The sequence below is a fragment of the Erinaceus europaeus genome, chromosome 5 (genome assembly GCF_950295315.1).
Source record: "Erinaceus europaeus chromosome 5, mEriEur2.1, whole genome shotgun sequence".
Lineage (NCBI taxonomy): Eukaryota > Metazoa > Chordata > Mammalia > Eulipotyphla > Erinaceidae > Erinaceus > Erinaceus europaeus.
Genome location: NC_080166.1, coordinates 6,706,660 through 6,713,281, shown reverse-complemented (window position 1 = coordinate 6,713,281; position 6,622 = coordinate 6,706,660).

Here is a 6,622-nt window from a genome sequence, read left to right as displayed (position 1 = left end):
TAATGTCCTTCCATCTTACCGCGATTGCTAGCTAACATTTGATCTTTAAATTATAATTTTACATTAGCTACAGCCTTTGAAATACTATTAGTCTGAAGAGGGGCTAAAATACTCTCCCTTCAGGAACACTGAGCAAGCTTTTTACAGTAGCTTTGTGAAATCCGGAGCCCTTTAAATTTTGCTTTGTTTCCAAGTACACAATATGTAATAAGCTTCACCTAGGTTGCATTGCTTAATGCATTTCATATATTATGCAAATATAAATTTCTCTGCTACAGGGAAGCTTTAGTTTTCTTAATTGTTAATGGAATTTTATTTTATTTTCATCATCAAGAGACATGCGTTTTCTGTAAAGTATATGCTTAATCCGATCATGTTGTCTTACTACTAAACTAGTCCAACTACAATGAACACAACCATTTTTCTACAGTTAAAATTATTTAATACGTACGTAGAATTCTTCTTTCTATCAGTCAGTAGTTTGGAGAATCTACCTGTTTCGTGTATGTGGAAAAGAAAGGAAACCTTGTTCTTAAGATGATGATCATCACAGGTAAAGCCTATGTAATCATAGGCATGATAATAATACCATGAAACTAGCATGAGGATTAGGCAATCACTAGAAAACCAGGATAGAGTTTGGGGTGGGAAGAGACGGAGTGAGAAAATTAGAAAGGCTAGGGAGTGGGGCAATAGTTAGTGCAGCGGGTTCACAACAACAACAACAATAACCACCACAACAAAACGACAAGGGCAACAAAAGGGAAGAAATAAATAAATATCTAAAAACGTTAAGAAAATTAGGAAGACTGACTAAGGCAGTTTTTCAGGTGGTTAGAAACAAGAAAGGGGGGACAGTTGGGGGGGAGGGCTGGGTGGTGGCGGCTGAGGAGGAAGGGGGGGAGGAAGAGGAGGAAAGGGAGGAGGAGAAGGAAGAGGAAGGTGGCACACTAGATTGAACACACACTTTACTGTATTCAAGGACCCAGGTTCAAGCCGGGCCTTCTCACCTACAGAGGTGGGGTGGGCACTTCACATGCAGTTAAGCAGTGCTGCAGGTATCTCTCTTCCTCTCTTCTTTCCACTCAAATCCCCTCTGTTTCTATCTAACAAATAAATAAAAATATATACAAATTAAAGTTTGTTTAAAATAAACAAGAGGGCCCAGGTGGTGGTGCACCTGGTTAAGCGCTCATATTACAATGCACAAGCCCCCGGTCCGGTCCCTTCCTACAAGGGGCTGGGAGAATGCTTTAGAGTGGTGGAGCAGGGCTGAAGGTGTCTCTCTGTTCCGTCTCCCTCTCTATCCACCCTGTCCCCTCTCAGTTTATCTCTGTCTCTATCCAATAATAAATAAATAAATAATACATTTTAAAAGAAGAAACAAGATAGCTATTTCACATATGAAAAATAAAGCAGGCCGAGAAGGCAGAAACAATAAGGCAGGGGCTATTCAAACATAGCTATCCGACTTCAGTGAAGGGGTGGTGGATAGTGGTAGAAAGTGAGAGTGAACCAAGAGCCTCAGGAACCCTAAATCTAGCAAAAACAGTTCAAGTTCCCTTACGAACAAGGGGGCAAGGAAATGAAAATGAATACACTTTTAAGAGGTTGGGTGAGGGGAGTCGGGTGAGGGGAGTCGGGCGGTGCGCAGCGGGTTAAGTGCTCGTGGCGCAAAGCACAAGGACTGGCAAGAATCCTGGTTCGGGCCTGGCTCCCCACCCCCAGGGGAGTCACTTCACAGGCGGTGAAGCAGGTCTGCAGGTGTCTGTCTCTCTCTCTCCCCGTCTCTGTCTTCCCCTCCTCTCTCCATTTCTCTCTGTCCTAACAACAACATCAATAACAATAATAACTACAACAACAATGAAAAACAAGGACAACAAGAGAAAATAAATAAAAAATATTATTAAGAGGTTGGGTGAGAAATAACAAGAACCTGGAAGATAGTAGTGGTAGTTGGATCTGAGGAGAAGGCCAGTGCTTGAGAGAAGTTATGAAGGAATAATCTGTAGCACTTAGAACTAGTGGACTATTACCAAACCCTAGAGTGGCTAGGAAGGAGGGAATTTCCAAAATTAAGGTTAGTCTATTAGGGTGATTGAAAATATGACAGTAACAATATTGGATAAAATAAGAAATGAGAAGAACAATGTTTTTTAGACACTGAATTCTAATTCTAACATGGTGATTTAGAAGTGATATTGGGGAATAGAGTTTTTTTTTTCTCATAGTCGCAGCCACACAGATGCACAAAATGAAGTCCAGTATAGGTAATTACCTCGTTATTTTGACCCATTTGGAGATCTGATGTGGACTTCAATTTTTAATTATGTTTTTGGAATTAAGTTATTTAATTTGCTTGTCTGTTGCAGAAGCCATAATTCTCAGTTACTTATCCATCATGCTTTCCTGTAGAGAATCAATCTCTGTTTATGTGTAATTTATAGAACATAATTTCATGATATATTACAGTGTTTTTACCTTTGTAAAACTTTTGGCTAAAAGTAAAAAACATATATCAAATTTGTACTTGTAGAAAATATTAGTAGAAAATAGCTATTAATACAATAACAAATGTATATATTCAAAGTCCTAGAAAAACCCCTTCTTATATTTAGAATAAGACATATCAGTGTTAACCACTTATGTTGTTCTTGCAGGAAAATGACTACAATTGCACCAATAAGAATGTTCTAGTTTTGAAGACTTTAACACACACACACACACACACACACACACACACACACACACACACACTCCCTCACCAAGCAGGTTTCATTACGATCAAACATTGTTGATTACCAGTCAGAAGCATCATAGTGAACTGTGTTCACAAAGCTTTTGAAATAATTTTCAAGTGATTTATTTTATAACCCTGTGAACTGGGGACAGACGTTCCTTACATTTTATTGGCACTCTATGCTTTAGGCAAACAACCCGCTAAAGTCATAGACTGTTACCATTTGTAGCAGGGAAAGCTCTTGGGTGGTCCTTAGGGGAAAACTTTTGGTAAAAAAAGAAAGAAAGAAAGAAAGAAAGAATAGAAAAGGAAAAAAGTCAAGTCTGCTGTAATCCAGTCTTACAGAAAATCATCACAGAGCTAAGAAAAGAGAAATGGTAGAATTCTCCTGGCTCAAGACATGGGAAGGAGAACACAGGCATCATTAGTAACTCACTTTGAAATACAGAAACTACTATGTAACTATTTCCCCTGTCCCCACTGTATTTGTAATACCATCTTTTGTCCATATTTTCAAAGGATAAATGTGTGTTAAAGTTCATTTTAAGATTCATTTACTTATTAACTTGAAAGAGAATCAGGTCATCACTCTGGTACATATGATACTGGAGACTGAATTCAGAATCTCACAAGTTTAAGTCCAGGGCTCTAGGCACTGCACTGTCTCCTGGGTTGCAATTTTTATTTTCCTTAAAATATATTATAACTGAAATAACACTCCCTAATGTGATGGAAGAAAGTTATCCGAATTCCTCCTACAAAGTAACTAATACTGGGTAAATTCTTAGTTTGTTCTGTAAATCATACAATTCAACTAAAATGAGAATTTCTACTGACATAGAGAAAACTTCAGACTTGGATCTAGTTAAAGGTTCTGTTGAAAGACAAGGTACTACCCCCAAAGTAGGAGTGGTTACAGGTGTGGCTTGGAAAGGTGGAAGTGCGGCTTGGGTTTTAAAAAGCTAGCCCTTTGAGCTCTCTGTCTCTCTCTTTCTCTCTGTCAGACCATCAGGTAAATGTTAAATTGGTGCTTTTTACTCTTTTTTTTTTTTAATGGAAGAACATATGCATAGTGATTCATTTCCAGTTTTTTTTCATTTATTTATTTATTTATAAAAAGGAAACACTGACAAAACCATAGGATAAGAGGGGTACAACTCCACACAATTCCCACCACCAGAACTCCATATCCCCTCCCCTCCCCTGATAGCTTTCCTATTCCTTAACCCTCTGGGAATATGGGCCCAAGGTCATTGTGGGATGCAGAAGGTGGAAGGTCTGGCTTCTGTAATTGCTTCCCCGCTGAACATGGGCGTTGACAGATCGATCCATACTCCCAGCCTGCCTCTCTCTTTCCCTAGTGGGGCAGGGTTCTGGGGAATTGGAGCTCCAGGATACATTGGTGTTAACTCTCTTTTCAGCCACCAGGTTCCAGATGCTGCCATGATGCCAACCAGACTTCCCTGAACAGAGAACCCCACCAATGGGTTCTTTTTACTCTTTCTCTTTCTCTGTCTCTGTCTGTCTCTTTCTCTCATGCCCAAACATATGAATGTTCTCAACTTTCCTGAATAAAAGTTTAAAGTACCTGAATACTCATGCTCTCTCCTCAATTCTTGTTGAGATAATGGGTGATGAACTGGTTAATGTCAGGGAAACAAAGACAAGCTTTGCTTTCTCTTTCCCCAAAATGGTTCTGAGAGTTTAACTAGACACAGCACTGTAAGCTCACCAGTACGTCAGAATGACTACATTTTGCCAATTCAATCCTTAGATGTCAAGTATTAAAGTTTTTCTAGTGATCCAAGTGAGTTTATACATTTATTTATTTATTTGCTCACATAGTAATTCAGTCAGTACTCAAATTAATTTTATAACGAACCAGTTATTGGGGGGGTGGTACAATGGATGAAAAGTCAAATAGTTGATTTTCTACCCTGGGGGTGTACAGTGATGTGTGATCTGAAGACAGCAAGGAATAAAAATAACCTCAATAAATAAACTGTAGCACACCTGGTTGAGCGCACATCTTACAATGCACCTGCAAGGGGAAAGCTTTGTGAGTAGTGAAGTGGTATTGCAGGAGTCTCTCTGTCTCTCTCCCTCTCTACTTCCCCCTTCCCTCTCAATTTCTGGCTGTCTCTATCCAATAAATAAATAAAGATAATTTAAATTAAAAAAAAAAATTTATAGGTGGAGAGTTGGGTGGTAGTGCAGTGGGTTAAGCGCATGTGGCACAAAGCACAAGGACGGGAATAAGGATCCTGGTTCGAGCCCCCGGCTCCCCACCTGCCAGGGAGTTGCTTCTCTGTCTTCCCCTCCTCTCTCTAGTTCTCTCTGTCCTATCCAGCAACAATGACATCAACAACAACAACAGTAATAACAACAACAATAAAACAAGGGCAACAAAAAGGAATAAATAAATAAGAATAAAAAAGAACCTATAGTTTATAGCTAAAATTATCATTCAACTATAGATAATACATCATGCCTTGTTTAACACAATTGTTTTAACTGCTGATCTATTTTTTGATACAACAGGAGAGATGAATTTCACTATATATCTCTGTGTATAATTTGTTTATTGATACATACTTTGATTACTGAGACAACACAATTTTTGTCAAATTGTGTTTAAATATGTGTATGTGTATGTTTATGGATAAACACAACTTTGACCTTTAAGAAGAAAGTTTCGATAAAAATTTGTGGAAAATAAAATTTTTTTTATCACTGAGACAACAATATTATTAATAAAGATTTTATTATAAATCATAACCACATCTGATTACCTTCTTTTCAAATCCTTACAGTTAACTTGTTGGACTTAATGTTACTACTTTTCACTTAATTTTCCCTTTTGAGGGCAGAAGTGGGTTTTTATTGCTCCAGTTCAACTTTTTTTTAGACAGTGAAGGAAAGATAACACAATACCAAGTTTCTCGGCCTAAATCTGGGTCACACACATGGCAAACGTCCACTATCCAGGTGAACCATGTCTCCAGCCCTCTGTTCAATTTCTTAAAGTGGGAAGACAAAATAGAAATGAAAAAAGATCAACAAAATCAGTAGACTGGAGGCAGTTCTAGTTCCCTCAACATCATAATCTGATAGACATGCAAATGTGCTTAGTGAGGCCCAGAGGAGGGTTTAATAAAAACCCGTACAAAGAAATCACGGGCAAAGAAGCACAATGCAATTTCTTTGACACAGCAGGGTTTTTTCATGTACTATTGAACTCATTCCCACCAACATGAAGCACTTTCCTGAGAATGGCAGCAGAAGCCTCTTCTGTTCCCTGACATCTGGACACACACACACATCAGTGGCAGGAACACCAGTCAGAAGGGCATAAAACTAGGCTAGAGGTCTGGACGCATCATCTGGTACCTGTTATAAGTCAACAAAGATTCTGTGCTAAGTGGTTCCACAGATTGCACCAAGCAAGGAGCAAGCCCCAGGAGGACAAGCCAAAGGCAATATTGCTCTGAAGGGCGGTAGAAATGGGGCAGTGCTCTCCCTTAGTGACACTGATGATACCAGTGACAATTAGGAGAGAGGGTTTAGAATCCTGAATGGAGAGCAGTCCAGCTGCTTCAATATCCATCAGCCCTATTGCCTTAGGCGAGAGGATTCTGTTGCCCTTTGTTTTTCTGTTGCTACTGGAAGGTTGAGGGAAGGTGAGGCAGAGAAAGAGGAATTTATAAAATCCATAATTACAGAAATGGTAAACAGAATTATGGTGAAGATTTCAAGTGGCCATAGAGTTGTTGCCTCCTCTAGTTTTAATGAGTGTGATGTACACTGCTGGGGGACCTCAATCTCAAACACTATTTGAACAGACAAGGTTTTTATTTGCTCAGAGGAAGTCATCAAATGGAC